This window comes from Lissotriton helveticus, chromosome 12, assembly GCF_964261635.1.
Source record: "Lissotriton helveticus chromosome 12, aLisHel1.1, whole genome shotgun sequence".
Lineage (NCBI taxonomy): Eukaryota > Metazoa > Chordata > Amphibia > Caudata > Salamandridae > Lissotriton > Lissotriton helveticus.
The window spans coordinates 297,613,552-297,627,773 of record NC_136073.1 but is presented as its reverse complement, the minus strand read 5'-3'; positions in this window follow the sequence as shown (position 1 = coordinate 297,627,773).

The following is a 14,222-nucleotide window of genomic DNA, read 5'->3' as shown; positions in this document are numbered from 1 at the left end:
AGGAAGAGAGTTCCACAAGCTAACTGTGCCCGCAACAAAACCTCTTCCCCCCCCAGGAGGTAGTTTTGGCCCTTGGGATTACAAGATTGGAAGAAGCAGCTGAACAGAGCTGTCTTTCTGGGACGTACCACCTGAATTTGCATGTAAAATAGTCGGGGCCAAGTCCATGCAGAGTTTTAAAGGCGATACAAAGGGCCTTAAATTCAATTAATCTTTTAACTGGTAGCCAGTGCAAAATTGGCAGGGCATGAGCCACTGGTTGATGTTTTGAGATGGCAAGCAGCAAACGAGCTGCTGCATTTTGGAGGACCTGCATTTTGTTTAGGAATCGTGATTGTACATTGAGAAATAGCCCACTGAAATAATCAATCTTTGACAGGATGTGTGCAGAAACCACAGCGTTTCGAAGCTCTAACGGAATAAAAGGTCATATTTTCCTGAGAATTTTAATCATAAAAAAGCAGTAACAGTAAGAGGTGATCGTATTAATTTGCCCATCGAAAGACAGCTTGGTGTCAAAGAAGACTCCTAAGTTTTTCACCTTAGTGACTGGATTGGGGATTCTCCCAGTTCCTGTGGCCCCCAGCTTGGTGTCCAAAAGGAGATATTGCATCCAAATAGAAGCACCTCGGTTTTTCCCGTATTTAGCTTCAGACAGTTTTGCACATCCTATTTCCAACTTCTTGCATACAGTTGTGAAATCTAGATGCAGTGTTTATTGAGTCTCCTACAAAGGATGCCATGATTTACGTGTCGTCAGTATATGACACCGTCTTAGAATCAAAGGACTTTATAAGTGAGCAGAGGAGGGTGACAAAGGTTAACAAGGGTCGGACTCAACGAGGAGCCCTGCGGCACCCCACAAGGAAAAGAGAACAAGGTGGACCAGTGCTTGCCAAGCTCCACCAGTTGCTCCCTATCACTGTGAAAATACTTCAGTAGATCCAGAGCCCTACCCTTAATGACCAAGGAGGAGAGTCAACTGATGAGAAGATCGTGATTGACTGTTATCGAATGCTGCTGAGAGGTCCATCTTCCTATAAAGACTTCATCTAATCCCAAATATTATACTAAATTACCTAGGGATTCTGTAGACCCTGACTGGATCAAAATGCCTCCCCAAGAGATGCCTCTCTTCCCTAATTTTTCAGTAAGTGTCTAACCAAGGGAATGGTGGATGCATATACCTTTTCTTTTCCCTCCCTAACAGAGTGCTGAGGAAGTGTGAGCTGGTGAATGTGTTGCTGCTCCTGGTTCCTTCTTATTGGGCCTTTTGATAATGAATTCCTCCTCCAACAGCTGGAAGTAGCTATTCTTTTATTACTGCCCTTGACCCTCTTTCATGGTGTTTCTATCCCTTCTTAATCCTCTTCCGATAGTCTGATCGTTGATTTGCTTGAGTAGATTCTAGTATTCAGACTTTAGTCTGTGCTATAGAATTGGCCACCATATTGAAGGTTCTAGAAAACTGGCAACACTTCGTGGCTACAGTTACCACTGGTATAATTTCTCTCTCTGGTGTACCATGGAGAATGGAAAATGAAAGAATCCTATATGGTGTAATTTGACCAGCCATTAGTTTATAACCACAGTGGCATGGCTGTCTCAGACCAGTGGCAGCACCTCAATCTACGAGGACTCTGACAAGAAGATCCTCTATTTTGAAGAAAGATTATCAAATATTTACAGCCCATTCAATTTTTTGTTCTCTCAATCTCTTTTAGAATCTATTTCACAACAGTAGAAAATAAATACATTAATAATGAAAACAAATAACTTAAGAAAAATAATATGTAGCAAAAAAATCCAAACAAGTTAAATGTAAAATACTCAAAGTAATTATGTGAAAATATTAAATTAATAGCGGAACAATCAACCCACTATAAATAGAGAAAATATTTAGGTCAACTATTAGGTCTTTATTAAAAGTTTGATGGGTAGAAACTGTTCAGCTATCCCATTCACTGAACTCACAGTTCAGCTGTTCTCCTTAGAGTCAGGTAAACTGTCATGTTTCCATCAGCAGGTCCGACGCTGGCTCTGCTGGTGGAAATCTTTACCATAGCCTTTTTTATATTAAGCAATTGGTCAAAATCTAACCACCATCTTTTGGGCAGATATTCTGATGTACTTTTTTTGGTTAGGTACAACCAAGGAAGCCCAGAATATTGGAGGTATACTTTTTTTGTTTTTCAGTAAAAATAACTCTAGTTCTGAAGTTTGTTTCAGACGTAAAAAGCTTTGCTGAGTGGCCACGTTAAACATGGCTGCTGCCTTGCAACCCTTCAATGGCTCCTGTGGAGCCAGTGGGGTGGCAGGTCTGCAGAAGGCATGGAGATTGTCACCTGCCTGGCTGTGATTTCTAAATATGGTGGCTGAACTCTGCCGGGGAAGAAGAGTATGTTCTTCCACTGACCTGACAGAACAGAGTACTGCCTGCAAAATAGTGAATAAGCCCCTTTCTTCTGTTCTTGCACATTGTATTTTAACAGTAGGTTAGTTCATAACAAACTGCTTTACTTCTCTCAGTTCTACTCTTGGTGTCTGTAAAATTTCAAACTTTCTTTGGTGTTTTGTTGTCTTATCATTTTCCTCCTGATTCTGTCTACCTAGGAACTGTTTTGACTATATTTGTGCTTTATAATGCTGTACAAAAATCACCCGCTTTGTAATGCACAAATGGCTAAGTTATTCAACAATTATGTCAAAGGCATGGAAATAAAGCTGTGTTTGCATGACACTAAACACAATTCTGAGTGGCATCCTGGTACAAAAGCAGAGTGAGTGGTATAATGTGTGACATTTCTTCTTTCGCACTATTAGAAATGGGGTTTCTGGTTGGCTAGGGTATGCACCTAAGCCAGGCAGAGCCCACCACTCTAGTAAGGGTAAGGGAGTTACAAACCCAGATAACCCCTACTCACCCCCTTGGTAGCTTGGCCAGAGCAGTCAGGATTATCCCTTAGGTGATGTGTAAAGCGATTGCGGAACACACTCCCACTAGTGACACAATACATTACACCACAAAAGAGAATCCACACAATAGTATATAAAAATATACTTCTGTTCTGCATAAAAACATAGACAAAAACAACATGAACCAATAATTACTTTGCAACTAGGCAACTGTTATAACAGGTTTCTAGGTTGCGCATGTCATAAAAACCCCATTATTTGTGCATATTATGTGATCACATCATATATCACTCATTATCCTGACAATGTAAGGCATAAACACCATACCACAATGAACACTGAGGACATAAAATGCAGCAGTAACATTCATGAATCATCACCGGATGCAATGCAGACATGAATCACAAAACATTCCCCACCAGAACATAGGGTGCAGTACTACTGCACTCATATTAGGGGTGACATGGTGATAGGGATCCCATTGCATAAATTGCCAACACGTGGTGCACAGGAACTCCTTTGCGCATACTCAGCAATACATAGGAAATGGTGTTGCTCCTCACAAAGGCAACAACTCGCCTCATTAGGGATAGCTACGACTTCCAAAAACAATGCCCCCAAAGCTTGTGCCAAAGGTAGGGGAGGCACACTTCGGGATTGTGCAGGAGACCTCGGGCGGCCCGTTACTCAACTCACAACTGCAGCAGCACAAATAAAAGGATGCAGTGCTCCCTTTAATGGATTTATGGTAGTCCTTCAAGTGACTGTCCTGTGCCATGAGGGAAACGCTGATGTATTTCTCTTTGGGGTTTTTGGCCCAGTCAAGAACTTGGTCAGTGGTCTAGCACACGTCCAATGTGCAGGCAGATTTAATCAAGGAGGGTCATGCGGGCAGGCTTACAGCCCCTGCAGGTTATAACAACTGTCCCTACGTCCAGACCATGTGACTCCTAAGACCTCGCAGATGTCAGCGACGTTGTAGGCATTCACACTCTTCGGAAGTGTGATTCCTCATGTCTGCAGCAATTCTTCTTGGTCCTGTTAGCTTGGGCTCAGCATGCACAGCTGCCTCAGCACGCCTGGGGCTGATGAAGAGTACTTTGCATGCGCTGTCTTCAATACCGAAAGTGATAAACCATGCACTGAACTTCAGCCACCAGCAATGGATAGACATCGCTCCTCATGAGCTTGGCAGTAGAAATAATATCGAAAGATTAGGAGCACTCCAACATGGCTGCCACTGTAGGTCACACTGCTGCCGGACTCCCAGACCACAAGAGTCCAATGGCAGAGGTGTACTAATGCCACTCCTGATGACCATTGAGTTGCACATAACCAGGTGGCAGGCCATAGGCCATGGGAGATCACTGGGAGCACATAAGCAGAAATGTAGGCAGCAAGCCATGACACAGAGTCCTTGTAGGTAAAGAGGCAGTTCTTCTTGCAGCCCAGCAGGCCACATGTCAGCACAACAAACAAGGCAGTCCAATGGTGGTTCCTCCTAGCAATATAACAGTTCCTTCTGGCACGGTGCAGTCTTCGGAACCAGCAGCATTTGGTTACAAATCCCACGCAGTGTCTAAAATTCTGGGGTCAGAGCCCCTGTAATTCTGCTCATAATGTATTTGATGTGGAGGTGACTCCAAAAGAAACTTAGAAGTGCACAACACCCCCTTTTAACTCCAGCCCTGACTCCTGACATCAGTAAGGGGTAAACAAGTCATTTGTGTGGGGTGGGACACAACCTATACAAATGTAAGAACACTCCACCTCCCTCTATCCCTGCTGAGGAAGACCATTCAGTATGCAGTTGTAACTCTCTAACACCCAACCCTTCCTGTGTGATGGCTGTCTGGAAAGTATGCACAAAGCCTAGCTGTCACTTTACCCTAGAAGAGGATTGGAGTCAGGCTGCAAAGCACAGAGAAATGCCCACTTTCTAAACGGAGAATTTCTACAATAGTAATGAAAAATCCACTTATACTAATAAGCAGGATTTATCACCACCATTCCAAACATACCAACATGGCCAGGCTACTCCTTTCAGATCAGGAATTACCAATGTATTTATTTTAAAGGAACTCCCAATGTTAGCCAATGAGAGGAGTAGGCCCCACAGCAGTGAGAAACCAAATAGGCTGTTTGTCACTACCACGACATACCACACAATAAAGGCACATGTCCTACCTTTTACCTACACTGCACCCTGCCCATAGGGCTACCTAGGGTCTACCTTAGGGGTGCCCTATATGTAGTAAAAAAAGAAGTTTCAGACTTGGCAAGTAACTTCAAATGCCAAGTCAATGTAGCAGCAAACTGTGTGCGCAGACCCTGCAGTGGCAGGGCTGAGACAGGTTTGAAATGCTACTTCTGCGAGTGGCGCAATCTGCGCTGCTGACCGACTAATAGCATTTATTGTACAGGCCCTGGGTATATGGGATACCACTGTACAAGGGACTTACAGGCAAATTAAATATGCCAAACAGGTGTAGACCATTCATACCATGTTTACAGGAGAGAGCACAGGCACGTTAGCACTGAATAGCAGTTGCAGAGTGCCCAGACTCCTAAAGCCAACAAAAAACAGGTGAGGAAAAATACAGGAGAAAGGCAAAATGTTTGGAGATAACCATGCCAAATGGGCCAGGTCCAACAGGCACACAAGTATAATCCTCTTCAGGCCGGGAAGTGCCCAAGGGTACGTACAAAAATATAAGAAATTTCAGTGGAAATTACATCTATTTTGCTTGGAAATAATTATGCTTGGAAATATCGCACAATTTCCCTTTGCCATTTTTTCCTCCTGTTTGTACTAAGCACTAGTATTCCACGCAAAAGCCAGGCCCTGATGCTTTGCATGACTTTGATAAATATGCTTTGAGTAGGGGTCTCCAACTTTTTCACAAAGAAGAGCTACTGTTCAATGAAATTCATCCCGCGCTACTAATATTATGAGTGTTACACATATAGACAAGATTACATTTGTGGCCACTTCTGCAAGATTGCCAGCCATGGACACCTCCCTGCAGGATTGCCAGATGTAATGTAAAAAAGCCTCAGTCAATTTGGAATGTCTCTACAATGGTAATACATAACAGCCACAGTTGCAATGCTGCTTGGCACTAAAGTAATATTAGCAGCAACCCTCTCAAGGCTGCATGATTTATCATTCAACTATCAAAAAAATGGGAAATTATGTGTTCTGAAAATGCACACATTTTCAGATCAAGCAAACACTTTTAAATTTTGGTATACATATTTTAATTCAACCAAACAAAAGCTTCGAATTTTGTAGGTTGAGCTGCACACAGGAGAGCTACTCACCGGTAGCTGCAGAGCTACCACTAGCTCGCGAGTGAAAGAGCTGGGCCCATAAGTTCTGGACCTATTCTAGAATCACAATCCAATGGTTCTTTTTAGCAGTATGTAAATGAAGAGGGGAGAAAGTCGTTATTGATGCCAATCATTTCAACGTGAAATTCTCTGGACACATAGTAACCACAGACAACTATGTATGGTTAGTTAATTTATTACAAAGCCAAAAATAACTGGACATAAAGACATCTCAAGATGAGAGTGTAAAAATACACGGGAATCAGCATAAAGCCAAATATGCAAATAAAGTTGAGATGATACAATATGCTCAAAACAATTGACTTGAGAAAGTCCACGTTTCCTGCATCGAGGGTTGATGAAATAAAGCCCTAAGCAACCACTACCATGGCATCCCTACATAAGCATTCTCAGGAAAAGAAATGAAAAGGTGTCAGTATGTAGACTCTTCCCAAGAAGTCTCTCCACCATCAATGGGTCGGATAGCATAAAGCTGTTGAGACAGAGCTTGCTCTAAGATGCTCTCCCTTTGAAGGCAGAGAAGAAGTGGACACTTTCCCTGCTTGCAACGTTCGAACATTACAGGTATCTTCCCAAGAGTCCTTGCGAGTCACGCCATCCGCTCCGAACATGATCTCATAGGTAACTTTCCATGGGAAACCAGTGTTCCCAAACTGCAACATGTCTACCTTGATTCAGAGGCCTTCTCCGGTGTGAAACACAACAATTTCTCTCGCAATGTATCTTCTCTCCTCGCCTAACTAATAAAACAGAGGCACTATTATAGCTAAATATGGAGCTTCTTCCACCTGCAACTCGAAATAGGAGAAAGAACAGATTCCAAGACACACATGAAATTCAACTAATAATTCTAAAGCGAAAATAGCATATGAGCTTCAAGAAATCTCATAAGAAGTAAGATACATTTCATTAATATTCCTTCCTACATGTAAACTATGAAATTCATTAACACATTCATGAATGAATGATTGTCAGTTGCATGACATCAATTTCTTCATGTTAACATTTTCTATTGCTTACATTCAATTTCTACGTTTATTATTCATAGTACTATTCAATGGCCTAAATAAATCACGTTTCATGTTATTACATTTCACTATCCTAACACTTCATGTTACCAGAACAAAAGATTTTATGCTGGTCCGCTCTAAATGTGTGAATATAATGCACCCCTATAAATAAAATGTGATTTCCGCTACATCACGAGCTGCTCTATTGGAGAAGCCAGCTCTAGAATATTTCTGTCTGAGTTGATCCCACCTGTAATTCCCACCTTGCTTGAATTATCTGCTACAGGAAGCAATGTGGTTTACAGCTGCCCTCGCTTCAGCTTTTGCTGCAAAAATATTTAGCATTTTTTAACATAACATTATCATCAAACAATAGTAAATTAGGATCCTAATGTGCTACTTAACCCCCCCTACCTAGGCCAAAGTCCAAGTTGCATGCTGCAAGGGTGCCAAAATGACCGGAGCCAGAATCATACGATTTCGACTAGTAATTGCACTCCTTTACCATGCAACTACAAGTTTCAAGTCCCAGAATGGGGAATAACAATGCAGACGCAGAATGACTGGTCCTCCATGCGAAGGACTGGTCCTCCTTCGCACGGTTATCCCAGATTCTGCTAGTTTTCAGCTCCCATTTACTACCTGCTTTAATAAATTGTACATGGGAGTGAGGGGCCAATTTGGGTTCCAGGTGGGAAGCGCGCTAAGACACTGACTGGGGAGAACCTTCCATGTTCTACCATGGTGTTGTGGGGGAAGGGAGGGCCTAGGTTGTGCTCGCTCCCCACGTGATGTTTTTACGGGCATTTATGCACCCGGTAAAATCTGGCTTGGTATGCTGGTAAATCCCAGATGCAGGAACAACCTGACATTCAATTTGGCCAGAGCTCTGGCCAACTCCCCCTACCAGATCCTGCAGTCCATTGCAATTTCCAGCTCCCTACTCTAGAGTCCTCTTACCTCTTCCTCGCTGTATAATTAATGTAACATAAAAGAAATACCACGAACTTAAAGGCTTTGTAATGTGTAGTTTTTTCCTGTGGCGCTTAATGAATACAGAATCATGCCCTTATCAAGGGATCACCTCCAAGCCAATCGTATAATGTTCGCTATGCACTCTGACAGAGACCAGTGACGGCTGCATAAAAGTGCAGCTGAAATGAAATCACGACCGACATGCAAAATTACATTCGTCCCAAAGCTTGCACAATGATTGAAGACGCTAATGGCTCTCTCTTTCTGTAAACTACTTCCGCCGCCTAACAGAGCCCGTTGTTTCACCTTAAAATACAAAAAAAACACAGCTTGCATACAGTATATTCAAAGGACGAACAGACTTCAGCCATCACGAAGACACACAGAGGACCTGCATAATGTAATAACTTAATCGAGAGCTCCATGAACAAGATTACATTTTCAAATAAAGGCCAGACTCTGACAGCAAGGGCATCAATCTTTTATTTAAAATAGAAAGCGAGCCCATTCAAATGCGATGAAAGGAGACAGAGAGCGAAGAAAACAAGTACTGATAGAGTATACAGTACAGACATTTGTAAGGTTTGCATGATGGATCAGAAAGGTGACCTTAAAAGTGTTCTTCAAACATCAGCAGAAATTGAATATTTGCATATATTTAAATACTGCTTGTTAGTCCATGGCAAACCACAGAGAATGATAAAAAAATAAAAGATACACAAAGGTCATTCAGACATCTGGAGAAGTAAACAACAGTCATGTTTAGTCAGCAATAAATCCACCAAATGGCAACATTCACATTCGTGGTCCTGTAGAAGCAGAAGAATGAACAACATCAGGGGCTACATTACACGTATTCTGTACCAGTGCCCAATCTTTGCTGCCAGGGTAACAGGAACAAACACATATTCCTTCAGTTCGCATTTTAAAGATATATTTTCATTAAGACAAAATAAAAAATAGAGTGTAACGCAATAGTGTTTGTTTTTTTGTAATTGATGTTATCTGTCTAATGACGCCCCCCCCAAAAACAAACGTTTCCAGACGCTTTAAAAAAAAAGTAAGCAAATAGATTTGCACTATGTAAAGTGCATTCAAAGTTAGAACAAGACAAAATGAATGACATTTTAAAAGTGGGATTGAGAATTTGGGTGGTTGGTTGAATGGAGGGTGACCCCTGCTCAAGCAACAGCCATGATTTCTGTCAGGAGAACCACCATAAGTCATTAACTTAATTTAACCCATGCTCAACCCTCTGGTAGCTCAGCACAAAGGCAATTATGCTTAATTTAGAGGCATTGTGTAAAGTATTTAGGCAACACAAAAACAGCAATAAAGTGAAAACTCAACACAAGAAAATCCCACGCCAATTTAGGAAAATAGAGTACATTATAAGAAATCATTTTACACCAAAACATCAAAAATCCAAGGCGGAAAAAACGGAGTTTTGAAATATTTAAGTTTATGGTAAAAGCTAGCGCCTACAAGATCAAAGCGACATCCATGGACATCTAGTTGCACAAGAACGGATCAAACTCGAAAAATATGGCCGACCGCAAAGGGGGCTTACCTTCTGACTTTGAAGAAGTTTCAGGAAAATTTTTCGGAGAAGTTAAAGTTCAGCTGGGCAAGCCTGTGCGTGGTGTCAGAGAAGGGAGTGTAGTTGTCAGGGAGCTGCTGGACATAGTTGCAGTCACGATTTCTTAATTCAGACTAAGTCACTTTTTTGGAAGAAGAAAATCACCAGCGGAGCGAGGCTGTAACCGGCGAGATTTCCATAACGCTCGGTACCCCTTTGTGAAGGACCGCAGAAGAGGATTTGCTGCTGCGGAGAAGAACAAAGTGGGAGCTGCCATGAAGCCAGCCCTCCCTTTGGCCTCTATTTACGGACAATATATGCCGGTATATTCGGTTCCCACATATAGATAGAGGACCGGTTAAAGGTAGAGGCAGATAATTAGTCTGATACTGCAAGCAGACCAGACTGAAGTTGGTCCTGAAAATACCCATATAAATAAGTATGTTTTATTGTTCATCACCATGTTTAGCAGAGGGACAAGACAATGGTCCTGAAGAATGCCACAAACCTCTGGTCATCTGGCAGAAACATGTTGACCTAGTCAGATAGGGAACATCCTTATCCCTATGGTTACAATGTTTTTTACCCCACCCATTGGGGATACTCATTAAAATAATGTTCCCCATATGAGATAGTTTTAATGCACTTTTGATATTATTTTGCACTCACTCACATACAACATTGGAGTGGAAAACACCTCAGGCTCCTCTCCTGAGGGAGAGTTGTAGCCCACACAGCGCACCTTGCGGGCACTGTGTGCAAGAGGGAACCATGTCACCAAAATGGTAAGTGAGGGTTCTCGTCTTTAAAAAGCAAATGCCCATTTTCCCTAGCTTTTCTTAGTTTGGTTTGTGCACATCCATATTCCCATTCTAGTTAAGAAACCATCAGGTTACCTTTTGTGAGTATGATATAGTGAAGTAGTACCGTGGATCGTAATAATTCCACCAATAGAGACCTTGTTGTGAGATAATATGAAGCCTGGCAGACCAGCCATGCACCTTGGTTGGCTAGACAGGCAGGTTGATCCCTGTATTCCCTTGGTTCCCAGGATAGTTTTTAGCCCAAATTTTTATAAGTCCCTAGTTTTGGATTTTAGCTATCCGGGCACCATTAACTCCACAACCAAAGGTCCAGTTCTGGAGGGACACCACTTGGGAGATTAGGACTCTCTCAGACTGGGTCCAAATCAGGTTCAAAATGGTTGGAGGCTTTTCTGTCCCTGAGGCTATAATCAGGAGGCCAGCCAACTAGCCTTTGGAGTCACTTTGATAATGCTTGGTTCAAGAAGTCGAACAGGGCTAAGGCAGCAGGGCAAGCTTTTGAGGATTCAAGGTAGCAAAGAAGTCCTTTCAAGTGGATCAACGCAGTCTTGTGGAGCACACAGCGGGCCACAGCAGCAGGCAGTCCTCTAAGAGTGCCTCTGCAGGTCCAGAAAGTGAACTGAAAAGTGGGTCCTATTTTATTTTTATACCAGAGCCTCCTTTGAGGTAGGAGGGGATTCCCAAAAATTCCCTTTGAAGTGCTTGAAGTTTCCTGCTTACCCAGCCCTGGCACTAAGCTGGCTGCATGAACAATGCAGGGGTGACAAGTTCTTTGTACGAATGCAGAGCACAGCTTATTCAGTTGCAAATGGTACTTTGCTCAGCTTTTTCCCCCATCCTGCTACTTGATGGCCCATCCATGCACACCAAATCCCTCTATTTAGTGGCTGTCTGGAAGGAATAAACACAATCAAACTGCCAACTACACTCAGTGTTGTGACCCAGGAACAAGCTGCAGGCATGAAATAGCTAGGGCGGGAAAATGGAAACTTTCTAAAAGTTAGAGAAAGAGTGTGTTCTTGGAGGAATTATTTATATTCTGATCAGGAGACAAAATTTTGGTCAATATAATGATCCAACAGCAAACCATCAGAGAATCATTCAGACAATCAATCAGCAGTGTAACGAATTTAGCAAAAGTATATTTTTGTAGAAATTCAATCAAGATTATATCATAAGAATATGCAGGGCAATATATATAGGGATACATCGATATAACAATACTGGCGCCACACCCACAATCCCTGCACATTTCTTACTGTGTAATAAATCTGGGGATCTGAGGAGGCACAAAATCCTCTTAACCATTCAGGTTTATAAATCTGCAGTCCTATATAATTTTCATACTTATATTTCAAAACTTCAGAGATAACTGAAGCACCATATATCATAATCAATGCTGTTAAAGAGGACACACTGTCGACATTTCGGTCTCAATTGGCCCAAAAAGTCAGCAAGACCATCATCCGAAGGACCCAGTTTTGGAAGAGAACAAAACCTGAAAAGACTAATAAAAACCATTAAAACACTGAAAAGATTAATGTGCATCACTTGCCCACAATACATCAGTGTATACAACCACAGAAACACAGCAATAAGCCCACAGCCAGTGTGAAAAAAGTATTCCAAACAAATCACCAGGGTGTCATAATCTGGTGGTGTCTGAACAAACATAACATGCACATATGAAACTACTTGATAATGCAAAAAAGGCCTTGCCAAATAATCAATCTTGCACAAGGTTCCAAGATACCATATGCAACATTTTTTTTAATTCTAAAAGAAGACACAACAGATAAAAAAACGCTTCTAATTATGCAAACTTGGCAGTGAGCCCAACATCACCCAGTTAAAGAAGTAATCGCCTACCAAGTGGTGGAGTTTTGTAATTGGGCTGAAGAACCTATGCGGAAAGATTACTGTCAATTACCCTCAAGGATCCGAAACATCAATCGTCATTTAGAAACTGCCCAATGAGCTAAAAGACAAATACTTTTGCTCCAAGCATAGTGCAACAATATGAATAAATCAGTGTGTACACATTCTGGCAAATGCGGGACAGATTAAATGCACCATGTAGAGCACGCTGACACCCCCTACCGAATCACATATGAAAATAGGTGAAGACGGGGGCCCTCTTTAAGCAACAATATAAAAATTACACATCTTTTAAAAAATGCACCAGTTGCCAAATGATCTCAAAACTTACTTACTTTACTCCTATCAGACCGAAACCCATAGATTACTCAGCGCATGCAAATCTCAGCACCCCCGGGACAGATATAGTGCACCATGTGGAGAGCTAACACGCTGCTACCAAATCACAGGGGCCATCTTTTAGCACACACAGTATGCATAAACAAGGTTTAAATACGGGAAACAGCCTTAATAACGAAGCCTTTACAACGAATGAACTGAACAACGAATTCCAAACAACAACCTTTCTATGAACCACAACATCATTAACCACGACTTACACGAACAACGACTTTCAACTCTATGCAACATCCTGGGCTACCCAGTGGAGTGTGAACCTCTCAGGGCCTTACTGGACATTCACAGGGTGCGGGACAGTCCAACTGGGGACAGGATACTGTAGACCTTCACCCATTTTGTTAGCGTGAATAGTGTGCCAACGAGAATTTTCTTTTTTTTTTACCACAGTGTAGTGTGAGTTATGTCCAAGCTTGAACAGGTACACTTTCTTTCTCGCACTCCCGCCACACGCGCAATCGATTTTTATTTCAACACCATTTTCAGGAATGGTGAGCATTATAGGCCTTCTTTAATACACCATACCACAGAAGATGTGTATTTTATAGCATATTTAATTTGAAACAGAGTGAATTACATCCAGAATCAGACAGTTAGTTTTCTTTAACATGTTCTTGCCTCATCGCTTTGCACACATTCTACCCCACCATGAGCTGAATCTTCAAAGTTTATTTTCATGGGACTCTATCTAGTTCCAGTGAAATCACATTGACTTTGCTTAGAGTAGTTGCCGCAAATCCAGCATCTTCTTTGACCAGCAGGGGGTGGACTTGCATTGCAAACCAGTGTTGGTATTTAACAAGAACACAGTAGCTTTAAGCGTTTATTAATGTCTTATTGTAATTCGCCCGTCTCTTTAAAAAATGAATATCTAATTGATAATTTGTTACTTTAAAGATTATTAAATTAAAATTGCTTATTATAAAAATCATGTTTAACCCAGTGGTATATTCAGGGAATGAGCCAATTGAATAATATTCGTAGTTTAGGAAGTCGTTGTTAAGAATGTAGTGGTTTTGCTTTGTTCGTGGTTTGGAATTCGTGGTTCAGGAATTCGTTGTTAAAGTAGTAGTTGTTAAATCATATAACCTTAAATACAGCAGTGGGAACCTGAGTGTAGTAGCACTAGCACAAGAGCCATCATAAAGCGGTATTTCAAAATTGTATCTTAAAATCCGACTTTACCATTAAAGAATGTATTAAGTTACAATTTCTCAGACATCAAACACGAAAAGTCCACCTGCTCCATTAAATTAGCACTTATCAAATGTAATAAGGCAACCTAATGTT